This window comes from Bubalus bubalis, chromosome 1 (genome assembly GCF_019923935.1).
Source record: "Bubalus bubalis isolate 160015118507 breed Murrah chromosome 1, NDDB_SH_1, whole genome shotgun sequence".
Lineage (NCBI taxonomy): Eukaryota > Metazoa > Chordata > Mammalia > Artiodactyla > Bovidae > Bubalus > Bubalus bubalis.
Window position 1 is genome coordinate 118,597,775 of NC_059157.1, and position 15,259 is coordinate 118,613,033.

At 47.5% G+C, this 15,259-nt stretch overlaps 1 long non-coding RNA gene across 1 annotated transcript; it reads left to right on the plus strand.

Moving 5' to 3' along the window:
* Positions 1-3,276: 3,276 nt before the first annotated feature.
* On the plus strand, positions 3,277-6,056 carry LOC123334085. Its single transcript, XR_006551855.2, has 2 exons — positions 3,277-3,875; positions 5,581-6,056. It is a non-coding gene; the product is annotated as an uncharacterized LOC123334085 (long non-coding RNA).
* Positions 6,057-15,259: the final 9,203 nt, after the last annotated feature.

The following is a 15,259-nucleotide window of genomic DNA, read 5'->3' on the forward strand; positions in this document are numbered from 1 at the left end:
GTTTTGGGAGGAATGCTTACTTCCACTTTGCAGCCTCCAAGCACACGCTGTCTCTGCCTGAGGTCTTGAATGATGCTGCTTTTGGAGGGAGAGTGTGATCCCAGCTAGTGATTTATTGTCTGTTTACTCAGAGAGCGCTTGTTCATTCCTGCTGGTGGGAAGGGATGGAGCAATGGAGGGAGGTGAATGCGTGTCCTCTGAGCTGCAGAAGGAGCTGCAGGGAGGACTTCCCCACTCCCCCTGATGGATGGCCTCTGATAGTGTGTCCTCCCTGCCTCTCTCCACAGGGTGAGAAGAGCATGCTTCTCCCCTACCTGGGAGGCTCCAGGCACATTTTCTGCTCCGAGGTCATTGAATGCAAAATTCTACCCAGAAGATGAGGAAGGAGGGAAGAATTCTGCAGGTGGGGCAGTGCTCTGTGGAGGATCTGTGCTGGATTCCTGTGTGGCAACCCTAGGGTGGAGGGATTGCCTCCATTCCCCAGATGAGAAAGCTGAGGCTAACGTTGCCTAAAGGGTCTGAAGTCACGCAGAAGTGGGTAGAGTTGGGGTCCAAACTTTCATCTGGTTAATACCAATGCTCATGCTCTTCTTCCACCAGGATTACTCTAGTGTATCCTGGGCCACTTATGTTAGAACCACTTCCTGATTCTGTCTATCTTTTTAAACAGTTATTATCCACCTTGGCTGTTCCAGGTTCACTGGAGTCAGCAGGAAGCTTCACAGAGCTTCCACGCCTGGGGAGATCAAGATATATAGAAGAACCAAGTCAATTATATAGTTGTCTGAGTCAACTTGTGCTGAAATAACAAAATACCATAGACCAGGTGGCCTAAACAAGCATTTATTTGTCACTGTTATGGAGGCTGAGAAGTCCAAGATCAAGGTGCCAGCAGATTTGGTGTCTGGTGAGGACCCTTTTCATGGCTTGCAGATGGCCACCTTTATGCTGTGTCCTTACATAGTGGAGAGAGCATGCTGGGCTCTTCCTGTTCTTATAAGGGCACTCATCACATCATGGGGGCTCCACCCTCATGACCTTATTTAAATTTCTCAAAGGCCTTGTCTCTAAATACCATCACACAAGGGGTTATGACTTCAAGGTATGAGAGTAGGAGGACACATTCAGTCCATAGCAGTGGAATAACAGAAAGTGATGATGCTGTGTGACAAAAAAGGAGAGTGAAGTAGGAAGTGAGAAGTGGGGAGGTGGTATGTGGGTGGGTTGTCATTTTATTTTTTTAGCTTAAAATATTTTTATTGAAGTATAGTTGATTTACAATATTGTGTTAGTTTCTGCTGTACATCAAAGTGATTCAATCATACATACATTCTTTTTCATATTTTTTCCATTATGGTTTATCATAGGATATTGACTATAATTCAAATATTGAATATTGTTCAAAACCTGTGCTATATATTAGGTCCTTGTTTGGGTTGTCGTTTTAAACATAATGGTCAGGACAGGCCTTACCAAGAAAATGCCATTTGAACCAAAACTCCAAAAAGATAAATATTTTGCTGTTGAACCTGCGCTTCCCATATCCACTTCATACCTGCTCATTCAGAACCTCTGGGAATGGGGGTCTTGAAATACATGGTTTAACAAGTCTTGTATGCCCAGCTAAATTTAGAGATCCCTGTCTGCATCCTGGTGCTTCTCCGTGCAAAGGACATTTACCTAAGAGGTGAGGAAATATTTGTCCAAATCTAGGTGTGACTTCAGGAGTTCAAGAATGAAACTGGAATCTAGGTCCTGATGATGACTCCCTTTGTGACTTAGTAACTAGCTTATGCTGCTGCTGCTAAGTCGCTCAGTCGTGTCCGACTCTTAGCGACCCCATGGACTGCAGCCTACCAGGCTCCTCCGTCCATGGATTTTCTAGGCAAGAGTACTGGAGTGGGGTGCCATTGCCTTCTCCAAACTAGCTTATACTTAGTAACTAAAATAGGTAAAGTGCACTCATGACCATGACTGGGTCTGGAAGGATCTATCAGTGCAAAGCATGATATCATGGCATGTCGTTCAGTCAAGGTGCAGCCCAGCTTACTGGAGCAAGAGGCCATTGTCATGAGAAGAGCATGGATCAGAAGACTTGCATTCTATTAATAGATCACTCTCAATGGTGGTAAGCTTGACCAAGTCATTTGCTTTGAGGAGCTTCAGCTTCCAGGGTTGTGAACTGGGCCTCCTAAAACTTTTCCCACTTATTTCAATGCTGCCTCCACCTCTGCCACCAGCCAACCTGTGTATCCATCCATCTACCTATCCCATACATCCATCCATCCATCCATCCACTCACCCATTCATCCATTATCACCATAACCATCAGTATCCCTATTTCATTATTACCAACATTTCTGGCGTCCCTTATTCAGACCAACAAAATTCCAATAGCTTTACAGTAAGCTAGAACTTTTAGTAAAGGAATTCAGTTCAGTTCAGTTCAGTTCAGTCGCTCAGTCGTGTCTGACTCTTTGTGACCCCATGAATCGCAGCACACCAGGCCTCCCTGTCCATCACCAACTCCCGGAGTTCACTCAGACTCACACCCATCGAGTCAGTGATGCCATCCAGCCATCTCATCCTCTGTCGTCCCCTTCTCCTCCTGCCCCCAATCCCTCCCAGCATCAGAGTCTTTTCCAATGAGTCAACTCTTCACATAAGGTGGCCAAATTATTGGAGTTTCAGGTTTAGCATCAGTCCTTCCAATGAACACCCCAGGACTGATCTCCTTTAGAATGGACTGGTTGGATGTCCTTGCAGTCCAAGGGACTGTCAAGAGTCTTCTCCAACACCACAGTTCAAAAGCATCAATTCTTCGGTGCTCAGCTTTCTTCACAGTCCAACTTTCACATCCATACATGACCACTGGAAAAACCATAGCCTTGACTAGGAATAAAGGAATTAGGCCTGGAAAAAAAAATGAAGAAAAATTGTATGGAGAGTAATTAACTGGGATAGTGAAATCTTTCATCTGGGAAGATGTGTTCAATGAGGTCCAGCAGTGGAGTTCGTGCTTGCTTGTCTGGGGGAGCCAAACAAGTGCCTTGTAACTTCAGTTGCAGTGGGAGCCACTGTGAAAGGCAGCTTCAGATTTCCCCTGATGGCAGGGAGCCCTGCCTCAGTGCCCAGCCCTATTAACTGTTGGCTTCCCAGTTACTGAATCCAGCCAAAAACATCCTCCGCTGTTTGAAGTACTTATTGGAAAAGCAGATTTCATCTTGGCTGGAGCTCTGAGCAGTTCCTTGTGTGGGGTACTCCCCAGGGCTGTAATTGAACACAAGAAGGCATCGGCCTCCTTTTGGCATTCTTGCTTTCATCTCAAAGTCACATTTTAAAATTTATATTTAAAAAAAAAGTCAGGGCAAGGGGCCAGCCCGGCTCGCGCGGCCACTGGTGCCAGAACCCCCAACACGGCAGCTACAGGAATGAAGGCTGTGGAGGATTAGTGGAGGAATTAGGACCATACAGTGGAGCGGTGCTTCACGCCAGCTTCTGAGAGCTCGCCGAGTGCTCTGGAGGCTGGGCCTTGGTACGATGTGGGCTTTGCAGAGCAGGAGGCCTGCGGGTATGGAATGAGCCCCACTCACAATAGTCCATTTGGAGGAAGTTTTCTAAAAGCCTTGGAGAACAGAACACTGAAGCCTGTGTGGACGCCCATTCGGGGTCTGATCAGCGTGGTCAGCAGGAAATGCTGTCTCTTTCCAATCCAGATCCATTATGCTGCTGGGGAATTTGCTTCCACAAGCTTCTATGGACACTGGTGACCAGGATTGGAAGAAAAGCCCTGAGTGCAATGGCTTGCGCTCTCTTCTTTCTCCTCTGGATGCTCCCTTTCCCGGGAGCTGGGGGCAGGATTCTGAAAACAGCAGGTATGTAATGGATGTTTACTAGACAAGCTCTCCCAAGCAAAAAGATTGCAGTTAAGCATGGCACAACCTTTTCCTGCAAGCCTTAGTAAGATCATTATCTTTTCCAAGGGCCAATGTGAGAGAGAAACACTAAGCGTCAGGGAGGGTTGAAATATAATAGCGTCCTGGAGAAGGAACTGCCCTCACAGTTCAAACTTGCACCCAAGTACCCAGTCTCTTAGGCCCAGCTGCCCCTGGCACAGGGCCATCATCAGCTTGTGGTCCACTGTGACCCCTGAATTGTTTTCAGGAATTTGTGTTTATGGGAAATCACTATTGTTTATGCAGCTGGATCTATGTTTATCCCTGTTTGACACTAAGATCATTGATACTTTGTGTTTTGCCAAAAATTAAAATTTAAAAATTGTGTGCTTACAACAAGGAACATATCTTCAATAAGATGATTAAAATCATTGTCCTACTTCCAGGACTGCAAGAAGGAGGCAGGAAGTAAGTATATAAAACCTAAAACTCTTGTTAAACTTAACTCTGAAGGTCCTAGTGGCCAAGAAAAAAAGGGGGAGAAGTTGGTATTTTGGCTTCTTAGTGGGGATAAGATTTCTCATTTTTGAGTTTTAAAAAAAATATCTGAGGGACTCCTGTAGAGCGATAGGATCGGGCCGGCATGTTGACAACAGTTTTATGCTCAACACAGAAGTAGCTTTCAAGGCAATATTTTCTATCATGGCCTTCACCAGCACCGAGGGTGTCATTGTGACGTCTGGGAAGCAGAAAGGGGTAAGCAGAGTGTTAGAAACTATAAAAGGATGGATAAGACCACTGTGCAGTCCCTACCTAGGGGCACTTTGGGTGGGATCTGGGGCGTAAAAAGAAGAAAGACAAGCCACCAAAGATATTGGTCGGAGTATATCTGAGGGGAAACATTAACTGCATGTGGCCAATCTCCCTTCCCCGCACCCCCAAGGAGTGAGCGGAAAATGAGTCATCTGCTTAAGTCAGCTAATGTCTAAATTTGGTGTTGGTGCCCATGCATACCTGGGTGTGTGAGTGGGTGTAAATACAAGCCCTTCTCCCATCCTACTTGCCCCCACCCCCCCAGCGTGCACACCACCCCAGAGAGCAGCTTGCAATCAGCACCTCTATGGATAGCTGACTTTGATAACCGGCCAAAATATAGCATCTTTCTAATGCTTGAAGGTCTTTAACTCTTTGGAAGAATAAGAAGACAGTTTCTGAAGGCTTGGGGCTGACATCCTGTGGGAAAAAGCCATAACAACTCCAACTAAATATTCAGGAACAGAGCCAGGCAAGGCACACAGCCGGGAGAAGTTTTCTTTGCTCCATGGCTGCAGGATTCCTTGTTAGACTGAACTGAGCTCCCCTGAGCTGAGCACAATCCCTGGGCCCCCACAGACCTGCCCTTTGATGGTATTTTTCCCCCTTGGGGAGGTATTGACTTTAGAACATTTAAAAGATCTATTTGTTTATCCTTAACTGAGGATCTAGTGTGTTCCTGGCACTGTGCTAGGCCCTGGAAGTGATGACAGACTCCCTGCCCTGAAGCACTGGAGAAGGTGGAGAAATCCCCACTCCCACAGATAATTATGAGACGCGATCTCATGTGTGATGAAAACACAATAGGAAATAAAGGTAAATTCTACAATTCTTCTTTACTCAGACTGTCTTTCCTTCTCTGGAACCACAGGCCAGTTTCCTTCCTGTGTCATGATCGTGACCAATACTGATGCTGGGGGTCCTGGCCTGACTTTGGCTTGACGGCTGCACCTTTGGTTACCACGAAGTCCCTTCTGAATTCTGAGAATAGAACCATCACTGCAGCTGCGGGCCTGAGTAGCCGAGGTGTCTCCCTTGGCACGCTCCTCTCTCCAGGCGTCCCTACGGCCTGAGGCGCTATCCCCAACAAGTCAAGCTTCCCAGCCTGCACGGGGATGGAGCCCGCGCCTGTTCTGCTTGCATCTATGCTCCAGCTCAAAGAGCAGCTGGGGATTCCTGGCCTTATTTCCTCCCGTGGCATAGATGGGTGAGACAGTGGAGGTGGAGCCTTGGCATTTTAGTGTGTAGTCACACCTTCTGCATCAAGAGAAGCAACGGGTGGGGCGGGGAGCTGAGCTTGTTTTTTTTTGCAATAAACAGCACGTGGTGTCTTTTCAGCGTTCTTAACCGTTCTCACCCTCGAAACCCATGGAGAAGGTTTACTGTGGCCCTGGGCCGGCCACAGCGGCAGCACCTCTGCCCTTGTTATTACAGAAACACACGTATTTGACTCCCTCTGGGAGTTACTGAATCCGAAACTGGGGTGGGCCCAGCGGTTTGGGCTTACTAAGCCCTCCAAGTGACTCCGAGGCCGCTCATGTTCGAGGGCCAGTGAGTAAGACTAACTCACCGCGACAGTGGTTCTTGGTCAGGGAGGCTCCCCTGGGGCGTGTGCCATAAACTCTGGAGCTGGGGGTGAAGGTGACTAATGTAGTTTGAAAAAGTCCCTAAAAAGTTATGGTCTCTCTCCCCTTCCGCTCCCCTCCCCTATTTGAAAACCATTGATCTAGAAACTAATTTTGCATTAGAAGAATCATGCAAATGTCTCTGTATTTTGGTGATTTTTTTTTTTTTTAAGCTTCAGAAATTTCATGATACCACAGAGTGACTTGTGTTTGGCCTGGAAAACCTCCCTCCAGTTACATACAAAGTCTTAATTTATTCACTCTGGAGACTTAGAAAGGAGATGAGTTTCCTCAAGGTGATTTGGAAGGTCTGTCCTGTGTGGCTTGCTGACTAGGAGATGACTGAGGTGACGGCCCACCCCAGGAGGTGGAGACCCACCCTCGAACCCTGCACTGGCCGCACGGGCACGTGGGGAGCATGGCCCCGAGGATGGGAGGTGTTGTGGTCCTTATACTCAAAGCAGCATGTACAGCTGCCTTCTGTTTTTTACAAACTCCTCAAAGGGAATGAATGTCAGGAGCCTCTTTTTATTGCCCATGACAGGGAGAAGATAAACCTTGAGTTGTCTGCTCTTTGCAAACAGTGGTGGACCTGAAGTTTTTTTTGTTTTTTGTTTTTTTTTTTCCCCTCTAAAAATGTTTTATTTGGGAAGCGTCCCTGGATTTAAAGAGAGGGTGGGTGTTTAAGCAGCCTTTGCTTTAATCCACCCCAGCTCACTGCTATCTGCAGGTGTTCGTGCTGCTTCTACTTGCCAGGAAAACCCTGAGAGGAGGGAGGCTGCTTCTTAGAAAGTGGGTTTTCCTGTTGAAGTGGGCAGCCCAACAAGGCCTGCTTATCTGGGTGACAGGCCCCACCTCCCCAGGAGGTAGTATTTCCCCTGTGGCTCCGGAGGCAGGAAGCAGGTGGCAGGGAGCTGACCCCGCAGGCTCCCCCAGAGCGGGCGGGGGTTTGCCACCAACCGTGGCGGTGCTGATCTCCCTGATTGCCGAGTGGTTTCGAGTCTCTCTGAGGAGATGGGATCAGCTGACATCCTCAGCAGATCCGGTGGTGCAGGCTCAGGGGGAGGCCTCTGGGCCTCAGTCCGGGGACACAGGTCTGAAAGGACCCAGGGCTCCACCTGCTCCTCGAGCAAGGGTTGTGGGGGAAAGGAAGCCCACCCCCTAGAATGGACTGGATGGAAGGGGAGCCGTTTTCTCACGTGATACCCCCACTCCACCCCCGAGTCCTCACCGGGATGCAAGCTCCACAGGCATAAGATTGGTTGGTCTTGCTCCTTACACACCCTCCGCTATCTAGAACAATGCCTGGCACACGGTAGTTTCTTGCTGAGTATGTATTGACCAAGTATGTGAATTTCTACCCCTCCCCCTCAAGCCTGCTCTCAAGCCTGACAGGGAAGGAACGAAAGTTCTTGTACCCCAGGCTGTCAGGTGCCTGGGAAAGACTGTCACCCTTCGGCAGATGTTTCCAAGCGGCACCAGGTCACTGTCACATGTTATATAAGAGTGGATGGGGCGGACAACCCCCTTCCGCCCCTCCCTAATGCTCTGGGCGGGAATCTGGCATGCCAAATAAGGATCAACAAGGTGACTAGACACACAGGTCTTTACAGACAATTGGGCCAAAGCTTTTCTGGCAGTTTGCTTTTAAACCCACAAGTCCCCATGAAGCTGGAGACTACCTGACGTGGATGCATAGGAGGCTGCGTGCTGGCAAGCACTGGGCTGGATTACTGGAGCCCTGGAGCTGCCGTGGGTTTGTGGTTCGGGCTGAGTGCAGTGTGGCAAGGAGCTCCCTGCCCACGGGCTCCAGGCTGTGTGGTCCTGGGATGAGCACCCAGACCGTCAGACTTGAAGGACCTGGCAGGACACCTATTTTAACCCATCCCAGGCAGGACTCCCACCCTCCTCCACAACTCTGCCTTGGACCAGAAGATTATGAACAGTTTAAACTATTAGTAATATTAATAAAACAAATATTCCTGGGGGCTTGACTAAGCAGTTGAATTTTATTGATGTCTGTAAAAGGCAGTGGGGTCACTGCTGTGGTTTTCCAACTTTCCCTTCTAACTATGGGTGATGTCACTGGTTTGGAGGTGCTCCCCTTGATGGGCTTGGCAACAAATACGACAACAACCGGAGGGTAATTAGGAAAGAAGAAAAGGACAAGGAATGGATAGAAATGTGATATGCCTCACTAATCTCAAATTAGATAAATTTGTTTTAATCTAACTTCCATTTTACAAAGAGGCCTTAAGTCCAGCCCCTTCTAAGCTTGCCAGCAAGAGAAGAAAGAATAGGGAAGGGATTGGCCTGAAGTCGTATCAGGTGGCCAGGGCAGCCCTGGGGTTGGACAGCTGCGGATACAAGTAAGTGTGTTAGAGTGGCACTGGGCATCTGGCTGGAGACTTTAGGAAAAGGCTAACAGGTTTCAGGTCCTTTGATAATCTGCTTATTCTGAACATTTAATCAATTATTCAATCATTCATCTTCCCATAAGTGCCTTTTGAACACCTTGTCTGTGCCTAGCACCAGAAGAACAATAGCAAGAGACAAGGTTACCACCTTCCTGAGCTTATGGTCTCACTTCCTACCCTCCTCTGTTTCCCTGTTGTTGTTTAGTCGCTCAGTCGTGTCCAGCTCTTGCGACCCCATGGACTGTAGCCTGCCAGATCCACTGTCCATGGGATTCCCCAGGCAAGAATCCTAGAGGAGGTTGCCATTTCTTTCTCCAGGGGATCTTCCCAACCCAGAAACTGAACCCAAGTTTCCTGCATTGTCAGACAGATTCTTACCACTGAGTCACCAGGGAAGCCCCTATTTCACTGCAGGCAAGATAAAAGTAGTCAGGCAACCTGCGCGGCCTTTGTCTCCATATCACTTCTGCCCCACCCCGAGCCTACGTCTGTGCCCTTGTCTCTGCCTCTGTCCTGTTAGGATGAGCTTTCCCCACCTGGCTGAAGCCAGCCCCTCCACCTGCCTGAGCCACCCCACGTCCATCTGGATTCTCAGACATTGCTCCCGTGTCTCTCTTCGCTCTCTTGTCCCACCCATCTTTCCCTCTTTGCGGGGTCTCTCCTAACAGCATCAGCCTTGCTGTTAATCCCCCCCATCTAAATATACCTTCTCCTGACTCCACTTTCTCCCCCAGGAAGTTGGCCCCGGAGCTCTCCTTTTTACAGTTAAACCCTGTAGACAGTCGTCTGTACTTATCACCTCCACAGCCTCTCCTCCCACTCTGCTTTGAATCCACTCCAGTCAGACTGTCACTCTCAAAACTGTCTTGACAGGGTCTCCAGTGTTCTCATTTTGCTAAATCCAATGGCCAGTTCCTGGTCCTTCTTCACTTTGCTTGACCTGTCCACAGCATTGGACACAGTGGCCCCTCCTTCTCTTGAGCAGTTTCTCTCACAGCTTCTGAGACATCACCCTCATGTGGCTCTCCTTCCACTTCTGCCTGCTCCACCTCAAAGTTTTGCTGGCTTCTCTTCATCTTCCTGATGAAGATAACAAGGCTCAGTCTGAGTGCCTCTCCCCTCTCTGTCATCACTCACCCAGCCTCAAGACTTTAAGTGAGACTTATGCGCTAACTTCCAAGGTTGTGTTTCCTCTGAACTCAAGGCCTGTTTGCATCTCTATTTGGCAGCTAACACACATCTATTCCAGAACCGAGCTCCTGCTTGCCCCTGCCCCACCAACACGCAAATCCCCTCTTGCCTGCATTCCGCAACCCCACCCCCCGCCCCGCCGCCCATCCTTCTCAGCTAATGGCAGCTTCTCTGATTCTTCTTTCAGGCTCATGTCTCAAATTGATTGTGTCATCAAATCCTGTGAGCCCTACATCTCATCACCTTTATTGCTATCACATTGGTCCGATCTACCATTATGTTTGGCTAGAACATTGCCAAAGGCTTCTAACTGGTTCTTCCTGCTTCTACCCTTCCCAAAGATCCCCTCCCTGCCTTCAGTCTATTCTGTACACAGTTCCCAGAGGAATCTTTTCAAAAATAGGTTAGATCATGTCTCTTCCTTCTCATCTCACATGGAGCCTCAGCCACATTCATCCCAAAGGCCTTCAAACCACGTGTGTTCTGTCCTTCCATGATCTTTCTATCTCCTACTACTCTTTCCACTGTGTTCACTCTCTCCTGCGTCAGGACCTTTGCACTAACTGTTTCTTCTGCTGGGAACTCTTTGCCTCCAAGATTAGACAAGCTAAATGTCACTTGAGTAAGGTTTTCCCTGATCACCCTGTGTAAAGTCGCAACCTACCCCATTTATACCCACTGTCCAATATCCCTGCTATCTTCTCCAGTGTGCTTACCATTCTTCAAATATGTAATTTTCATGCCGCTGGTGGTAAAGAACCCGCCTGCCAATGCAGGAGACGTATGAGACTTGGGTTCCATCCCTGGGTCAGGAAGATCCCCTGGAGGAGAGCAAGACAACCCACTCCAGTATTCTTGCCTGGAGAATACCGTGGACAGAGGAGCCTGGCGGACTATGATCCATAGGGTCGCACAGAACCGGACATGACGGAAGCGACTCAGCATGCACAGTTGACCTACAACATTGTGTTAGTTTCAGGGGTACAGGAAAGTGATTTGGTCATACCTATGTACACTTTTCAGATTATTTTCTATTATAGATTATTATAAGATATAGAATATAGTTTGCTGTGCTATACAGTAGGTCCTTGTAATTTATCTGTTATATATACAGCAGTGTGTATCTGTTAATCCCAAACTCCTGCTTTATCTTTCCCCCCTCCCTTCCCCATTAGTAACCATCAGTTTGTTTTCTATGTCTGTGAGCACTTATCTCTCTTTAATTCAGTGATTTACCAACTCAGTGGTGGGGGTGGGGAGCCTGTACTGGGTCCAGGTAATAAGGAGGTGCATCATCTGTAGAAAATTAAAAAATAATCATGAAATGTACTAAGTCAGTCTGTTTTCTATTAGCACCATGCATTGGCAAGTCTAAACATTGTTATATGATACTCCTCCCCACCAGGGGAGCTCCCGCTAACTCTCCACTATATAACACACTCTGTATTTCCCTTATTTATTTGCTTTCCTTTCCCCTCCGTTAGGATATAAGCTCCTTGGAGGCAGGATGTTTGGTCTATTCCCTACTGTGGCCCTGATGTGTGCCGGGTAGTAAATGCTCAGTGAGGGGCTTCGCAGGTGGCTCAGGAGCAAGGAATCTGCCTGTCAGTGCGGAGATACAGGAGACACAGGTTTGATCCCTGGGTTGGGAAGATCCCCTGGAGGAGGAAATGGCAACCCACTCCAGTATTCTTACCTGGAAAACTGCATGGGCAGAGGAGCCTGATGGGCTGCTCTCATGGGTTTGCAGAGTCTGACACGACTGAACATGCGTGCACATGCACACGCAGATGCTCAGTGAATTTCAGTCTAAATGAATGAAGCAGAAGGCGCCTTGAGAGCCCACAGATGACGGCCATCAGGAGGGTTTCCTGGATGAATCCATTCTAAGTGGTTGAGGCAGAAGGAACAGCAAGTGCAACAGCTTTGACCATCTTCATGCTCGGGGTCACCAGCCAAGGGCAGAGGTCAGAATTCATGAGTGTCATTCAGTAGAAGACCTTCCTTCATAATGTTGATGTTTGGGAAATGAATGTGTTCTTTATTGGTAATTGCTTGAGGGTTCCTGTTGACATCTTACAGAGGACTGGTTGTCACTTTCAATCAGAATGGCTATTCCCCACTCCTGAAGAACTGCAGGCCTGGGTGGGGAGCACACTCTCCCACACTCCATCAAATGCCTTCTTAGCCTTGTGGTAAGTGTGGCAGCTGGGAGGCCACTCACGAGGCTGTGGTAACATCCAGAGAGTGACTGACAGTTAAAGGCTGGGAGCCTTCCATTCGAAAGATGGTCCTACTTTCTTTTCCCTCTTCTGGGCAGAGCTTGCACCATCTTCCTTTTGGCTCATTGTTCATTTCTGTATTTTAACACTTATAACATCTTCCCATCTTTATTTGCTTCCCCGTTTTTATCTTCTACTGAATGTCACTTGAGTAACAGAAATAATGCTGACTCACTTCAATTTCTGGTCCCTAGCATAGAACCTGGCACATTGGAGGAAATCAGTAAATGTTTGCTGAATGCATAAATAACAAGGCAGATGTTGTATAAAGTGCTATTAATATACTAATGAAAAAGAATATAATGGTTATTGTGGATGACAACTTTTGAATGCCAGTCTTAATAAGGAGAGTGACTAGTCCATGGAAACTATATGTAATATAGAATAATATAGAATATTCTATATTCTTATATGTAATATAGGCTATATATTTAATATACTTTTTTATATAAAGGAGATGTGTCACATAACTCTGTTCTTGTAAGTTCTAGAAACTCAGTATCATCCACAGTTACTCAATTGTGACACTCTGTGGCATTATCAGTGCAGACTGCCTATTAAAGTGTCAGATATGTTATAGCTTCAAAAAATATGAATTAGACTGAAGACCAACTAAAAAAAAAGATGTTAACCTAAAATACTAGTTTTATAAATGTACCAAATCTTAGATATCAAAACCAGCCCATACACCAGTGCGCTGATTTAGCCGCAACTGGCAGATGGGCCCTACGCCACTGGAAAGAAATCTTATAGGCCTCAGAAATCAGTCTAATGAAATAAGATTTTTAACTTGCTCAAAATCAGAGTTCAAAAACAGTTCAGTTAATATTTATACCAAGTTTAAGATAGGAGGTTGAACAAAATTAACTTGGAAACTTTCATAGAGTTTTAAAAAAGCAACATTTGAGACTTAAAATTGACCATTTCATTATATCCAGTGGATTTGAGTATGAAAAATATGCTCAAATTTTCATTTAGCAGATACCTCCCCAGACTTTTAAAACCACCACCAATAAACATTTACATCTTTCCCCTCCTCAGAGCATTTCTCCAGATATACACAAATACCACTCATTCTCAGGTCCTTTGCTCCAGATTAAACAGGTTCTCCGCTCAAGAGGGCCCATGGGATTCTGCTCCAGCCAGAGCAAGGTCTCTGGCCCTTGGATAATTTCACCGCCTCTGGTTGACTGAGCAGAGCTGGGAATCGCATCATGGAAGCCGTCTACCTCCTTCCCAGGGCAGCCCAAGAAGGGGTCAGCATTGCATCATCTACCCTGGGCCTCAGCCCACCTTGCTTGAGGCCAGCTCATCAAAAGTATTTTAAGAGCGTTCCAACAGTCCAGCCGCCATTCCTTCACCATCCCAGATGGAGAAAGGCTTGTGTGGTGAATCCTCTTCAGGGTGACTCCAACTGGCCTCTTTGTGACCTTCACGTTGGACAGACTGGCTGCCGGTCATCAAGTCTGGGAGTCTCTGGACGAAGCTCACTGTCAGAAGTGAAGTTATCTCGTCCGAGAGGACACGAGCCGAGAAACTGCAGAAACCTGGGGTCCAGGACTGAACGTGCAACCCTTCCTCATCCACCGCCCACACCCGCTCCTACACAAGTGCCCAAGCGCTGCAACATCTTGTCGCAGTTTTTATTTATTTGGCTACACCGGATCTTAGCTGTGGCTCTCTTGATCTTTGATCTTCATTGCTACATGCAGGATCTTTACTTGAGGTATACAAACTCTTAGTTGTGGTCCGGTGGGATCTAGTTCCCCAACCAGGGATTAAACTTGTGCCCCCTGCATTGGAAGAGTGGAGTTTCTGCCACTATACCATTAGGGAAGTTCCTTGGGGGCAGTTTTTAAGCCAATTTTAGTCTCAACTAGGACTTTCCTTCACTGGATATATAAATTTTCAGACTATCCAGTGGGTTCCTGTTTCTTTTCTAATAATTTTAGAAAATGTCACAATTCATGATCACTGTAGGAAAAAACAGGGAGGCAAAGTAAACAAAGGGAAGATTAATACCAAAAAGTTAACATATATATTAGCCAAGTTGGCTGAAAATCAGTCCAGCAACAAAAAGATGGTGCACTCCAGAAACTCCCATTTATTGCTTCTTCTCTGTTTCCTTTGGGGACCTTGGGACAACTGTCAACATCCATATGATGGGCTTCATTGGTGCCCAGTATGCACAGCATGGAGGAGGAGAGTAATAACCTGTCTGCAGGGCCACAGTCCTACATTTTCATTCACTGTTTCCAGGGAGTAGCCCATTGCAGGCTGTGGGCTGGGATCTGGGTGAGGTTTTCCTATCGCCAGCTTGAATTGCTATCTGCACTACTCTGAAACAATTCACCTTCCTCATTACCAACTGCAAGCGAGAAGCAACAGTACCTTGCTGGGATGGCAGACAGGATGTGTAGTTGCTCCCAGAGCCCTGTGGGTTTGTGCTTCCCACCTGTCCTGCCTAGCCTGATGGTCCACTGTTAACACCAGTCCTCTGGGTGGGCACCAATAGAGGCAGCCTTCTGTTAGCCTTCACTAATAGAGGAAGCCCCAGGATAGCACTGAGGAACAGGAGTGCCTCTTTGGTCCTTTGGAAAGTTCCCCTGGGAGGCTGTGCTCTTACTCTGATGGTGAATGTTCTTTCACCCCTGTCCTGCGGGTGCTGGTCCGGTCCTCTGTGAGAAAGGAGCACAGCAAGGGTTCAATCTGAAAGAGTCCCCCATGCCCCCCATGAAGATGTGTCTATTCCCATGACTCGCTGGCTTCACATGAAATGGTCCATTTGACTTGTCTGCACGCCTTATGATCACAGCATCTTGGAATGCCTTTGGGTCATTCTCCAAAGACTCCGTGGAGCACCTGCCAGTGCTCTTATCATGGGCTCTGTAGGTTCCTCTGAGGTGGGGTTAGGGGAAACAGCAGATAGGAGCAAGCCTCCTCTCAAAGGAAGGGCTGGCCTGCCACTGGCCACCCCCTCCCCAGACCTCATCACTTGAGAGGCACTTCCCAAGGCAGCAGCCCTTGGGTACAGT